Below are 15,147 nucleotides of genomic sequence, written 5' to 3'. Positions count from 1 at the left end.
ATGCTCCTGAACAGCTCATTTTCATAGTCCTTTCTGCTCTGCACCTTGGTCCTGTTCAGGAAAGATTTTTCTTCTGTCTTAAACTTTGAATTCTTTCCGAGTTTTAAAGTTACTATTCTGCCTTTTCTCTTTCCTTATCTCAGGCCATCCTAACTCAGTTCCCAGAGGGAAAATATTAGCCTGGCAAATAGGCCTCAGAGAAGGGAATTATTGCTTTGCAATTAAGTCAGCAATTCCTTTGAATGTATTTCTGTACTTTGGTGTGGGCTGGGGGAAGGAAAATGGCCCTTGGGGTGAAAGAGAAAGTATGAAGTGGTGGGGCAGGAAGTTAATGGAGCCAAGTCTTGAAGAGGAAGAAGCAGCCAATAAGAGCACATTGAAAGATTCACTATTGAAATGGGAGGGAGTAAAAGATAGAGACTTATCTTCCTTATACCTTTGGGAGAATGGAGAGGCTGGGAGAAATCTTTACTAAGAGATTTCAAATGATTCTCTCTGGTCTTCTCTCTGACAGGTACAGGGGCTATACCTTCATCCTACCACCACCACTCTAGGTGTCCAAGGCCCCATTCACCAACCATAGAGCTTTCCATTAGTTTTGGCAAACCGAACTGGGGTTGTCCACATAGTGTGCTTCATATAGCTGCTGGCTGTTTTGGGGGCATGTGGAGCAAACATCCCCCCAAAAGGGAGCACAGAGGTGCAGCATCTTCTGCTGGATAGTCAGTGGATGACTTGCTGGCTTGGTTTAATGGTCTTTACCGAGTGGCTAGAGAGGAAGAAGTATGGGCTTGTTTCTGTGATGCAGGACTTTCTACCTAATTTGCTCCTGTTGCTGTTTTCTCTTGGATTTTCTTTTCTCTAAACTGTAAAGTCCTTCATCTTCATTTGGAGTGCCTCAAAAATGCATTTGATTCAGTTTCTTACATTAAATTGATTGTGTTTTTACTTCTACAGTGGCCCAGTTCTGATAGCCATGGGAAAGTGAATCATTTCTAACTGAAAGTAAGCCTGAACTTGAATCTTGGCCCTTTGAGGGTGCAGCACGCCAACATGGCACATGTATACATATGTAACTAACCTGCACATTGTGCACATGTACCCTAAAACTTAAAGTATAATAATAAAAAAAGTCAAACATGACAGGAGATGAGGAAAGGAAATTGGGAAGCACACCACTTAGAAATGTAAAGTATCATCCAGCAAGGAAAACAAAGTCTAACTAAAGATAGAAAAATGGAGGTAAAGGGAAAGGAAGTTGGGGCTATTTAGGCAAGGTGATTGTTTTCAGTGATAAACTAACCAGGGTCATCTGTTGAGTTTAAGAGAGCAAATGAGTTATAATAGTTTCCCTTTTGCAGTGTTATGCATATGAAATCTAAAAAATATTCATTTTTTGTGAGGCTATCTAATGAAAGAATGAGATAAACACTTTCCAATGGAAGATAAACTCATCTATAACATCTGCAAAATAAAAAACATCAATGGAGAATTACAATAAAAAAGGGTAGTTTACTTTCAGAGTTTAATAGCATTAAAAGTGCTTTTAAAAATGAATTTTAGATTCTTTAGAGGAAGAAAAAAATAAACCACGAAGTCAAGCAATTTAATGTGAACTCAGATTATAAAAATACATGATGTTTGGCCATCAAATTCAGTTAAAGAAATGCTGATCTGAGGTTGTTTCTCACATTGTGACCAACAATACCTCTTCTCCTTTCTCACTTAACGCCACACTGCTCCATTTGTGGAGCTCCATTTGCTCCATTTGCCTTTAGGATGCCAGAATTCAGCAGCAAGGTATTATTTAACTTGAGAAGAAAAATTGCTTGGCTTTATAGCTTTCAAAGGACCATGTGTCATGATGTTATGCATGAAAAGAGTTTTCCTGTAGGGGAACTAGTTTTATAAGCAACGAATGACCATGGGGAATACACCGTAGTTATTTTAAACAGCATTTGAAGAATCTAACAAATTAACATTTTATACTTCATAATATACCTCCTTCCTAAAATTTGCCAAGAAAGCCTCAACCACTGATTTTTACAGTCATCAAATGTAGAGAGTATCCTTGGCTAACACCCAGCTACACTTGGTGGCTGATTTTATTCCCCTTACTCTGTTGTTCTGCTGGGTGAGGGGCTTCGTAGAAAGCAGGTTTCAAGAGAAGAAAAAACAGATCCATTCTTTTCCTTTTTTTCCTGACCCTTATATGTATTTTATTTTTTACAAAATGCTTTATCTGATACTTGCATTATTAGAAATATCTTTTATTAATAATACATTCTGGATATATTTTTAGCTTCAGAAAATACATCCTTTATTCAGCCTTCTTCAAAAGGTGGGTATAACACAGAAGTATCTCCAAGATCCTTTTTAGCTCTAAGAAAAGGTGTTTGAATTGGGATACCCACCAAGTAAGTTTGCTTTTGTGTGTCTGCTTCCCAGATTGCAGAAAGAGTGCCAGCAGAATTGTTCAAAAGTTAAGTTGGCTATTTGTCATAATGCTCTGGAGATCAGTCATATTTAGGGAATTGATTAACACTCATCATAGTTGCTTGTTGAAAGGCTACTAGGAGAGATAGATGAGTAAGAAGGCATTGATTAAGATAGTTTTCTGTTTTATCTCACTGAATTGACTGCCAAGAAAAGTTGGCCATTTTCAGTTAAAGCCATCTCTACATCCTGGAGCCACTAGACACTGAAGATAATTTATATATAATTCAATTAGTCATTAAGAAGTTTACAGATAATTGAATGTTTGCTGTCATGCAGATAAAAATGGTAATTAAAGTGTTTAGTTCCCATTAGCATACTAGATATCACAGATACATAATCATAAACCAGGTTCAGCAGTCTTTGCAACAACAAAAATTGAGCACTATTTTCTATCCAAAATCTTTTATTCCTTGCCTACAACTCACTCATTTTTGCTTTAAAGTGTGTGTGAATAAGGTTATGATGCTTTATATCATCTTCAGGTTTTTCTCCTTCAGTTGAATGTACATGGTGTGGACTCTTGATGCTTGAGCAGCTTAAATTTTTTCAGTATTTAATTCAAAGTTATAATGATTTTTAAGATTTTTATTTAAAAATTGATGTAATAACATGTATCCAGCAAAATTAATATAATTATGTATGACTTAATCTTTAGTTTCAAAATCTACAATAGTTAATATAACTATGTTTAAGATATTTTTAATTATTTTATATACATTATCCAAGTCTTATGTCTACATGAAGTATAAATTGATTATTGAATACTGTAATTAGAGAAAAATATTTGTGATAGTGTATCCTTTGAAAATTCATTACATTTGTCTTTAAACATGTATTATAATAATCTTAAAACAATGTTTCAGAAAAATATTGTACTTTTGTTCATATAAAATATATATTCTAGTTTATTCTACTGTGAAACAATACTAAATTATATTCTACTTTGGAACACTAATGTTTTAAAACAAATATCTAAGTTCAGATTGATAAATGTGATATGGTTTGCCATGAAACTGCTTTGAAAAAAGCTAAGACTTCAGATACCTTTTCAAAATAAAAAATGGCAAGAATCTCATTTGAAAAGACTGCTTAAAATTTTCAGATGAGAATTTTTTGCATTAATTACATTTTTTAAAACTGCCTTTAAAAAGCTGGTAGTATTTTAAAAGCATATTTATTCTTTGTTACCTTTTTGAAGAACAAAATGCTTAACAACTTTTATCGAACCTCTTTCATAATTTGAATGTAGTCAAAAAAGAGAAAATAATTCCATGATTTTCTGCACTATTTCATGAAGACCTTATTCGAACTTCAATTCTGAATCATAATTCATTTGTAAATCCATTGTGAACTCTGTATTAATTAAGAGTGAGTTATTCCCTATGGGAAAATTAGAGAAATAAAACCTTAACTTTCAACATGAAAGGGGCTCGTGTCAATATTTTTTTTGAAATGAGAATATTACGTCTTTTGGTAACACTAAAACTATTTTTTTATTTAATATTTATTTTTTAGAATCGCTTACCAAGATCACATTTCTTCTACACTTAAAAATCTTGTGTTATGTGAAAACTCTTTGAGGGAAAAGGAATGTTGAAGGCTGTTAGCTTTAACTTTGCCCAGGTTTTTATCTGTGGCTCTCTGGACACTGTCTCTAGAACATAAACTTAGGAAATAACTTAGATAACTAATATTGTCTCATTCTCTGCCAAAGATATTGATTGAGATCATTCTTAAACATAATTATATCACTACTTATGGAATTAATCTTGAGATTTTAAAAAATCATTTTTGTTTGGCCTCTTTAAATAAATTTCACCTATGAGTCCCATTTGAGTTTATTAGTTGACTCATAATTACTTCATACATTTTCTGTGGTGTTAGTGCTCTCTTAACTTAGATATTTGAGTATAAGTATACAATTTTCCCCCTCTTTCATATCCCTTCAGAACAAGTAGCATAGAATAAACTATAACTATTGTTCAATGAACAGGTACGTAAATGATGTGTGGATTTCTGTGGTGTGTTCAATGGCAATCAAATCATACAAAGCATGCTTCAAGACTGATAACATTTTGAGTGTTTGATATTTGGAAAGAAGTGTTACACAACTGACAGAGATAAAGTAGATAATTTTTCAAAGTTAGTCAATAGTACCTTAGTAGACTGTAATAGATTTGTTAACCTGTTAATAAAATGAAATCCAACAGGATTTTTAAATGACTCAAAAGACAAGAGGGAAAGTTATAGTCTGGCAGTGACAGTTGGCAAACTTGCCTTACATGCTTTTAAGAACAAAATTGATAACATCCATGATTGGCTGCAGTTCAGGGTGCCCAATTCCAATGTGCTGTCAACCGTATATTTTTACTATTGATTAACACTCTAGCTACATTCTCTTCAGAATTTTGATGTTGAACAGTTATTTTAGGAGCAGCAGCCATATGTTTTTCTCTCAGACCTGTGATGAAATATATGAAAAAGAATCAATTAGTATGTTCTTATGGATAAAGTTAATGTTTCCATTAATCATATTTTATAAATCTAAGGAAACTGTTTTAAAGTCAAAGAAAAATCAATTTTAGTAAAAATATTTGAAAAGAATGCGCACACTGCTAGGCTCAGTACCAAATGAATATATTCAAATAATGTGACTTTCCAAGTAGTATCCACACACTTGGATCACATATACAATATCAGATGAATTCAGCATAAACGTTAATGTCCATTCCATAGAACTGCCTAATCCTCAAATTTCACACATATATATAAAATAAATCTAAACAAGTTAAACAACCCTGTTCTCTAATGTGTATAGAAATTTGTCTCACTTATAAAAGTGTTCATAAATTTTTTTCACTTGACAAATATTTATTGAATGTCTCGTATATGCTGTATATTGTTCTAGGGATATGGTAGATAATGGAACAGACAAAAGCCTCATTTTTATGAGTTTATGTTCTATGGAAGATGACAAAGCAGATAAGACAGAAAATTCATAGTCAAATAATAAGTACTTTGGAAAAAAATGAAGAAGGGAGCGGGGATAGGACAGGTAAACAATGTCAAGGAAGGCTTTCGTGAGAAGTTATCTGAATAAAGACCTAAAGAGGTGAGGTAGTAGGTCATGGAGGTCAAGGGGAGGAGCATTTTAGCTGAAGAACACATCTTTTTGAGATGAGAGCCTGATGAGAGATTTTGAGGGCTAGTGAAGATGCCAGTGTGGTTGGGCAAAGTCAGCCAAGGGTGTCTGGTGGGAATAGGATGTCAAAGGGATAATGGGGTTGGAGGGCAAACTGTTTAGAGCCTTCTAGGCTACTGTAGGGATACTTGGCTTTTACTGTGGGTGAGATTGGGAAACTCCTGGAAGGTTTAGGCAGAAGAGTGTCATATTCTGATTTGTAATGAAAGAATCACTCTACTATTCTGAGATTAGGCTGTAGGAATCAGGGATTGAAACAGGGTAACAATTAGTTGGATGATCGAGTGGTGTTGAGACTGGTGTATTTGATTCCAAGGCTACTTGAAATATGTGCAGGGACATAAGTCTTTAAAGTAATAAATGTCCAGATCTACGAACTGTCAAACATTTAGCTGCCTGGTAATGAATCTGGGGTCAAGGTATTGTACCTCACTCTTCCCATCTTCCACTTGACATCATCTTTCGCTTTCGAAAGAAAGCCTTATTTCTCTTCTATTCTAGATTTTACTGTGATGCATTTTCCCACGGTGTAAAAACTTCGAGTGAAAAATGAAGGGACAATTTCAAATATTTTTATTTGACATTCTCACTTCTTTCACCTACCTTCTGTCACTAGAAAAACTATCATTCCTGTGGGAGATACCTTTGAGAGCAAAACAAACTGAGGTTTTATCATGTCACAGATTTACAACAAGGCTGTCTGTTTTATTCATTCACTTATTTATCTGTTCACCTACATATCTATCTGAGAATTTAGATTTTTGAAGATTGTTTCCACAAGAAACTTTATTAAAACAATTATTTAAGTGGAAAAAAATCAAGTTAGACTATTCTAATTGTGTACAGCTGGTTTGATAAGAACTGATTTTCCCATTTCCATTCACATTTTTCTTAAATTGGATTAAGAAAGTCTGCAGCTCTATAGCTTTAAGCAAAAATAAATTCAAAGCCTGTGATAAAACATATTTTATTTTATAATTTGTTTTGTAAAACATTTAGAAAATAATTATATTTTGATTTTTCCTTGTTGTTTCTAATTGTATCTTGTGAAATAGTTGTCTGTAAGTGAAGGAGTAGTAGGTATACCGAATAGCAGTTTAGTAAATATCAGTAATTTTTTTTGGTATATATTTCATAAATTGAAAAATTGAATAACTTTAAATGACTAGACAAATAAAGGTAAAGATTAATAGTATTTTCTACTCGACAAAATTAAGTATTTAAGTTAGTAGTTGATTATCAAAATAATTTTTATGAGAGACTACTATGGATTTTTGTTATAAAACTTGGATAGAGTTCAATTAATTTGTAATATTAAAAAGTCTAACTTATTTATGTAAAGTGTCTCAGTACTTATATCTATACAGGAAAATAAGTGTAAAATGAATTGCTGTTAAAATGTATACAATGAATAAGTTTTCATCTATGAATAGGTCAACTAATTGGAGGAAAAAGTCCCCATCTATCTTATTAGAGTGTGCCAGTCCAATAAGATGGTATGTTTCTTATTTTTTCCTTTAGTAATTACAAAGTATTCCAAAATTTGATGTCATTTTCATCAATTATATTTCACTAATAATGGAAAAGATAACTTAATTCAAAATATATTTTAAAATTTTAGGATTTATGGGCCTAGGAAATTGAAAAGTATCAAATTCTAGACATTTTTATTGCAGAGAAGTTTGTTAGGTGATCAATAGAAGAACCAGCACTATCCAATACAAATGTAATTTTAATAGAATTGCATATAGAAACCACATATATAATTTTAAATATATACTGATAATAAAAAGAAATAGGTGAGATTCATTTTAAAACATAATTTTATTTTATCCAATGTACCAAAATATTATTTCATTGTCATGCCATCAATATAACATTAATGAGATAGTTTATAAAATAGAAAATATTATATTTTCATATTGTGAAAATCTGAAATCTAGTGTGCATTTTACTTTATAGCACATCTCAATTTGGACTAGTTACATTTCAAGTGCTTAGTAGCCACACATGGCTACTGGCTAATGACTATTGGGTAATACTCTGTACAGAACAACTCTAAATTTCAAATAGATATGTACATACATACATATATTACAAGTTTAATTAGAAAAAGAATTACTTTAACATTTCCACTTGTTAAAAAAATGCTTATTTATGTATATATTTTTAAGTGGAAAATGGTGGGGTTAAAACAATGTGGCATTTAGATTAAATGGGATTATGTAAAATAAAATTTATTATTTGCAACAACTTAAACTCATAATGCAATTTTCAGTTCTTGATTTAAAAATGTTTAGAGGAGGATGTGGGCAAACATGTTTGAAGACTGCTAGGCTATTTCAATAATACTGGCAAGAGATGATGATAACTTGGGCCAGATACTGAAACTCAGTTGAATTCTGGATATATTTTTAAGCTTCAGGTCACTATCCAAATTTTTTAAGACAAAAAAGGTAGAAATGGTTGCTTTTAAACCTGGAAAATATTGCTAGTGAAAGGATCCTTTAGGTTCTCATCAGGAATATATAAGGTTTAGAAACCACAGTACATTACAGAGATTCGTTTTTAAAAAATAGAACCTCATCCTGTGCCATGTTACCCTAGGCGGACTTCCCGTAATTGTTATGTCTCAATGCCATTGGGACCACTAATAGTGTTTGAAGCATGATAGCAAATTGTCTGTGGTGGTTTGGCAGGACTTCAATCTGTAATTGTAAACATTTTCTCAACATCTTTAGGATTGCCTCCATTATATTTGGGACTCTTTCTAAATTACAGTTTGGTACTCAGCCTGTCTGGTGTGTATTTTTCAAACACTCAATCCCTACCACAGAAAATTGGAGACGATACACACATCAGATAGTTCTATCTGATTCAACTTTGGATTTCTATGGATGGATGACAATTTAAACGATTTAAAATTGGATTGTCATCCAATTTTTTCAGGTTGAGGGCTTGTAAGTCAGTTCCTTCTCACCAAAGCCTCTGAGGAAAGATTAGAGAAATCCCTTTCTCAAGATTTCTGCTGTTCTTTTATCTACCTGTGGAATTTGTGGTCTTGGAAGAAAGACATCTTTAGGTGGTGAAGCTCTTTTTTATCTTGGTGTAACTGAACTCAGATTTTTTTCCACTGCCCTTATGTGACACTTCCTTGGAAGGAGCATATAGTTTCACTGTATCTATGATTCTATTCTCTTGCTTCAAGATTCTAGAGTCTTATATTCTGTTAAAGGGAGTCTTTGGGCTTTTTGTAATCATGAATTACAGCCATTTTAAAATTCCCTTTAATATTCATATTATTTCTACCAGAATAGGCCTTTTGCTTTGAGTGAACAGAAACTCCTTGAGAAAATTTCATTATATTGCTATTAACACCTTCCTTTCAAAATATAGAGTCATGTAGTGTCTATATTCGTTGAATCTTTTCATATATATGTGTGTATATATATATAAAGTCTATTAGACTACTTATAAAATAGAAGCTTTCATGCATCTTTTCTTAAAGCAATTTGTCAGGGTGGAATGAATCAAATTTGGTATTTTTACCCTTGGAGATGAGACATTTATTGACATGTGGTATGTAGATACTGTTAAAGCCACTCAGGTGTGACAGGCAGTCCTCTCCATGCAGTGTGCAAATAAAAGATGGGATTAGACATGAAGATTTGACTAGAGATTTTGGGCCCTAAAGTTTTGCATATTTTAAACTTTTTATTAGATAACTGATGTGTTTTCCTCAATTGCAACATTTCCAATAGGAGCAAAATCTACTGATTTAGGGATAACACATTCTTAGGAATTTAAATTTCAGTTTGTTCTGGGGAGGTTTTCTTTCTACTTTATTTCCTTCTTAACTCTCTTCATATGATTTGATTGTTTACTTCATATTTATATATAGTATAAACTATCAACATATTGTAAGACAAATAGATGGTCTAAACTATATAAATCCTCTGTATATAAATTATATGTCTATTGTATACATATTACTCAATATATGTTTCTGCATATAAATTAGGTATTGTGTTTTTATACCTATTAAGTATCAGAAAAATTTAAGTTAATGTATAGTTTAAAATATCTTATTAGCTGCAGTTCTTGAGAATTCAACAGTACTCTGAAAAATGATAGCATTGTACAAGAGTGCAGAATGTGTTATGTGTGTATTTGGTGGGGGTGAAGTATATTCGTCTTCACAACCATGTGAAGATTTGAGTTTTCTGGTCAGATAATCTATTTTTATTTTGACATCACAGTTTATCTGAGAGACTGGATAAATATTTGAATGTGTTTTTATTTTTCATCTTTTAGAATATTTGGCTAGAATAATTTCTAGATGAGAAGTTTTTGTTATTCATTATATTTCAGCTATTCGACAAATACAGGATTTCTTATAGAAATCATATGGATAAAGGTTATCTTTAGGTCAGAATAGTATAGAATTTTGGTACATTCATACATAATATAGTCCACTGTATTATTGTGGATTCTGCAAAATTATTTATTTTTTCAGTTGTCCACCTATTCAATCCACATTTATTTAGTACCAACTATTTGCTAGGAACTTTGGTAGAAACTAGAGATATGAATTTAACCATTTTCAAAATGAACAAACTTGGTTTAGAGGAAAATATTGTCATATAAGCTGATTACTATATTTACTATCAATTGTTTTCTGTAATATAAGGTGCAAGGTATACATCATGTCTTCATATGCATAATAAGTCATATTATGTTTATTCCAATATTGGTATAAATTTTTGAAATTGAGAATGGCCTTGAAATTGGTTTGTAAGCATTGTCAGAAAATGAGTATCTTTGTAATTATGGTTTTTTAAATAGTCTAATTTTGTTCAAAAATATCTCTCATGATTACATATATAATTCACCAGATTTGGATCTGAGTGGCTCTTGCTATTTTAAAAATCAAATTTCTTCAGAAAGGGAAAAATGATTTTGCTTCAGTTAAGATGATTAAGAGGTAACTTAGAAAAGAATCTTCCAAAATATTTTAAGCAACATGCCAAATAAAATCTCAACACCATTTCTAAAAATACAATCTAAGAATGAGCCTCCAGACATCCATATACACATGTGCCTGCATGTGCAGTCATATCTCCTGCAATAATCATTCGGCATCATCTAAATCCCAAGTAGTATGGCCAAATCTGAGCATCATAAAACTAGAATTACTTTCAGTAGTACTTTCCATGGACTGCCATTACTAGGAAAGGGAATCATTTTCACAATTATTTTAGAGAGACCAAGAAACATGCTGAAATCCATACTTACGTATCTATCTATCTATCTATCTATCTATCTATCTATCTATCTATCTATCTAATTATAGCTCATTATGTAAACCAATATGTGACACTGCTGGAACATGTTTCCACTTAGAAGGATTCTGAGCCATTTTATTGATTTCTATATAGATACCTTTAATCTCGCATGAGGTAGAGATCTGACAGCTGCCCTAACTCAGTGATTTTATTGTCTATTCTTTCTATATTTTATGTAAAACCAAGTTTTCAAAAAGTTATACATTATTTCTTTCAGTTTTCTTGATTCATTACAATTGATTGAATTACCTTTTGCTACAGTCATTATGATCAAATGTTATGTATGCTTTGCAATGTTATGATTTTACTTAAAAAAGACATTAACAGCCAATCACTATTAAATTGGTTTTAATGAATTTAAAACTTCAGTAGGTATTTTAGAACTCACAGATAGAACACATGTAAACCACCCTAAATGACATTATTCAAGGGGAATGATATTTGGAACTCTGTTTCAGTTTGTTTATAAAATGTTCAGTTCTAGCCGTTCATGGTAACACTTAATATTACTAATGTGTGGCTGCTATTTATGGGCCTCAATGAAGAGATGGTTTCAAAAGCATGCATTGAGATGGTTGTAAGCCAGCCTTAGACAATGATGACATACAAAGGCTATATGAATTTAATAAAATGCATACAATAGTGAAGTCAAAGTCACAGGTCACATGTTTCTCTGTAAACACTTTTATGAAGGTTCTTTTTGTCGTCTTTAGTGTTGTGATTTAAATTTGCAGATGGGAATTTTCATAAATATAGAATCCAACTGAAATCACTGATATTAGTTTCCTTCTTCTGAGATACTCGTTTTCTATCCAGTAAAAAATATGAAAGGCAAATTTCTAGAGTGTCAAAAATGTTTGTTTAGTATTTACAAGGCAGAATATCCCAGGTGTCTACATTGGTCCACTTCTTCATTCTTTGTATGGAGATTAGATTTTTCTAAATTTTATAGAAAATACATTCTTTCAGATAAACTCTCTAATCCCTCCTCCTATACAGAGATGCTGGTGCTATTACTGATAAGACATAAGGACAGTGACTTCTTCACCCCATGCATTAAAAAAAAAAAAAATGTTGTGCCTCTCTAGGGTTTCTCTACTACCTATTGAAAAGGTGTTTTGTCTAAATGATCATCGTGATGTATCATTGCTCTGAATTAAGAAAAACAATGGTCTCCAATTTTTTGGTTATACTCTGAAACAGTGCTTCTAAAAGTTTTTTGTGCCTTTAGATCACCTAAGCTTCTTGTTAAAGTACAGATTCCAACTCAGTAGGTCTGGAGTGAGGCCTGAGATTCTGCATTTCTAACAAGCCCCAGGGATACCCAGGCTGCTTATAGAGGGACCACATTTTGAGGAGCAAGATGCTAAAGCTGCTCAAGGTATTTGTGGAGCAGCAGATAAAGCAGACATGCAAAGAATGATTTGCTAAGATCCAAGAATAATTCCCTAGCAAGATGGTTTGCTGCCTTTCTACTGTTTCTTTACTGCTATCTGCTCATGAAATCATTTTTAGTAGCTGATCTGTACTCTTTAATTCAACCTGCTCTATTGAGAAGAGAAATAATAAACAACATGATGTCAGATCACAACTTCATAAATTTTGGACATTTTAAATCTAACAGCCATTAAGTGTCTATTATAAATAATTCCAAATGAGCTCCTTTGCTTTTAAAAATGTACATTTTCCCTTTTAACTTGGAAATGGTTTGCTTGTGTGCTCAAGCTAATAGTCATGGGAAATTGTTGAATTGCATTTTTTTGGTGATACATGGACTGTATTTCTTATTGTCTTTGCTATTATGAAAATGCAACTTTTAATGGATAACTTTAAACATTATTAAAAGGATTTGGTCTGCATTATGACCAAAATCTTGTAGCACTGGAACTTTTTCTCATTGAAAACAAGTTTGCATTCTAGAATTCTGCTGAAATAGGAAAAATACAGAATGTACTTTGGGCCAAGTATTTTAAAGACGTCAGATGGTAGAGAAGATCTTTATAGCTCAATGGACATAAATATGTGTTATTAGATTAGTTTTCTCCTTTGCCTTCAGAGGGTTCTTTTATTCTGAGTTAATTTGGGGTTAGAGTTGCTTTATTTAGCTATAATGAGATATGATTTATGGAAACAAGTTATTTGGCAAGGTGGAGGAGAAGGTGTTATTTGTGGTTGTGCAGCATGGTGCAGTCATGTATGTGATGTAAAGTAGGTTGAGAAAGACAGAGAAAAGATGTTTTCTTCCCAGCAAGGGCTTAAATTTTCACAGCTAGCTGGTTATGTTCTGGTAGACATGTGTACCTGGCTTGTAGCCATTTACCTATCCTTTATCAAATGAATTCATTTCTGATACAAATGGGCAAAGAATAACAGATGTGTCCATATTTACAAATTTAAGACATTTTTTGAATTTAGGCAGTCTTGAGAATTCCATTGCTGTAAATATAAATTCCTTTCAAATGTGAGAATGTTGGAGTTCTTTTGTCTGATCCCTAGGAGTCAGGCACCTTAGTAGTAATGATAGTAGTCATATTTTTCTGGAGCAACTTTCTGGGAGATACCTGATAAGTATGCATGAATCAGAAAGATGAGTGGATGAATACTCTCTAACTCATGTTTATCAAGAACAATAATTACTACATTTTACATATCCATTTTAGGATAATATATGCATGCATAAAAATAAACACATTTTCAGTTCAATGAATTCTTGTCAGAAGAATAATTTTGAGACTGTAAGCCAAGCTTTTGTCTATTATTAACCAAACGAGTTCATTAGGTGTCAGGGAAGAAGGCATTGAAGGTACATTTTGTAGAGATGATTTTATTACAATAAGTAGTTTTTCACAGTTGTTCAATGAGAACAGGAAAATAGCTTTGCATTATACCTGCAAGTATCTGTTTAGAAAAGTATAAAAAAGCTTATATGTGCAAAAGTTTCTGTTAAGAAGAACCAAAGTGATTGAAATTGGATTCTTTTTTGTATGGCACTGTGAACATCATATCATCCCTAGTAAAATGATAAACTTTGCAAGAGTAAGCTTTTTATTTTCCTTATAACGATCTTGAGACTGAAATCACATCTCGAACTTCACATGCATATCAAACTTTCTCTTTGAAACAGTTAGTGAGGCTTTTTGTCCTATTCTTGGGAATGATTAATGCAGTTCAGCTCTCTCTCCCTAAATTTGCCACAGTGTTTTTACATGGTGGAATAAAAAAATTGCAATAACATGGAATAATAAAACTAAGTTACATTTTTACTAATCATTTATCATGAAAAATGTTTTCTTTTGTCATATACATTAGATAAACATTCTACTAAATAAGTAAACCTATTCTCCCTTACCTAAAGTGAGATATTGCTATTTGTTTAGGATGATATGATTGCTCTTAATCAACTCCTAAGCATATGTGTATACATATAACTCCTCATATCATAGTGTTTCTTCAGATTTATTTTCTTCGATGTTTCTCTTTTAATTTTTAAGCATTTGCAGTATGTCTAAATCACTGTTTATTTAGAAGTTCTTTAGGGATATAAATCTATAGAGAACTTAGATCAGAACTCTAATTCATGTAGTAGAACACCTTTATTTTTATAATCTAAATGATACCCCCAGGCATGTTTATGAATAATAAGTTGATAATTTGCCATCAGCATCTCTAGCTCTTCAGCTGTCTTCCTGAGTGGTCTGATCCCTTCCCTATTCCTACTCCTGTGTTGCGTATTCCAAATCTCATGAATGTAGGAATGTTGGCAGAAGATGGCATAGCAGATTGGGCAGGTTGCCAGTACAGCTATAAATGGAGATGACCAAAGTGAAGGAGGAGTAGAAGTAGGTGAGTGGCAATTGAACAATATTGTGTCGATCCTAAAGTGTAGAGGGCAGGTGAGGAGGAGGGTATGGATTTGAAATGCAAAGAACCCTTCAGTTGGCTTCATAAACTCTAAAAACCAGTTTGTCAGAAAATGTATACTTGTTCTGGCAGAAAACTGCTTTCCAAGTGCAAGCTTTACAAAACCGTTCATCAGACGGTAGAGTTCAATGAATGGAAGGAGGGGCAGAGCAGTGGCAGAAAGTGTCAGGCCACAAAGGC

At 32.6% G+C, this 15,147-nt stretch overlaps 1 long non-coding RNA gene across 1 annotated transcript in view; it reads left to right on the top strand.

The window, feature by feature from the left end:
- The window catches only part of LOC129534278 (uncharacterized), a 324,928-nt gene that overhangs the window by 175,696 nt on the left and 134,085 nt on the right, over positions 1 to 15,147 (top strand). The gene's annotated exons all lie outside the window — the stretch shown is intronic.

This window comes from Gorilla gorilla, chromosome 5 (assembly GCF_029281585.2).
Source record: "Gorilla gorilla gorilla isolate KB3781 chromosome 5, NHGRI_mGorGor1-v2.1_pri, whole genome shotgun sequence".
Classification (NCBI taxonomy): domain Eukaryota; kingdom Metazoa; phylum Chordata; class Mammalia; order Primates; family Hominidae; genus Gorilla; species Gorilla gorilla.
This window is presented reverse-complemented; position numbering and strand designations above follow the sequence as displayed.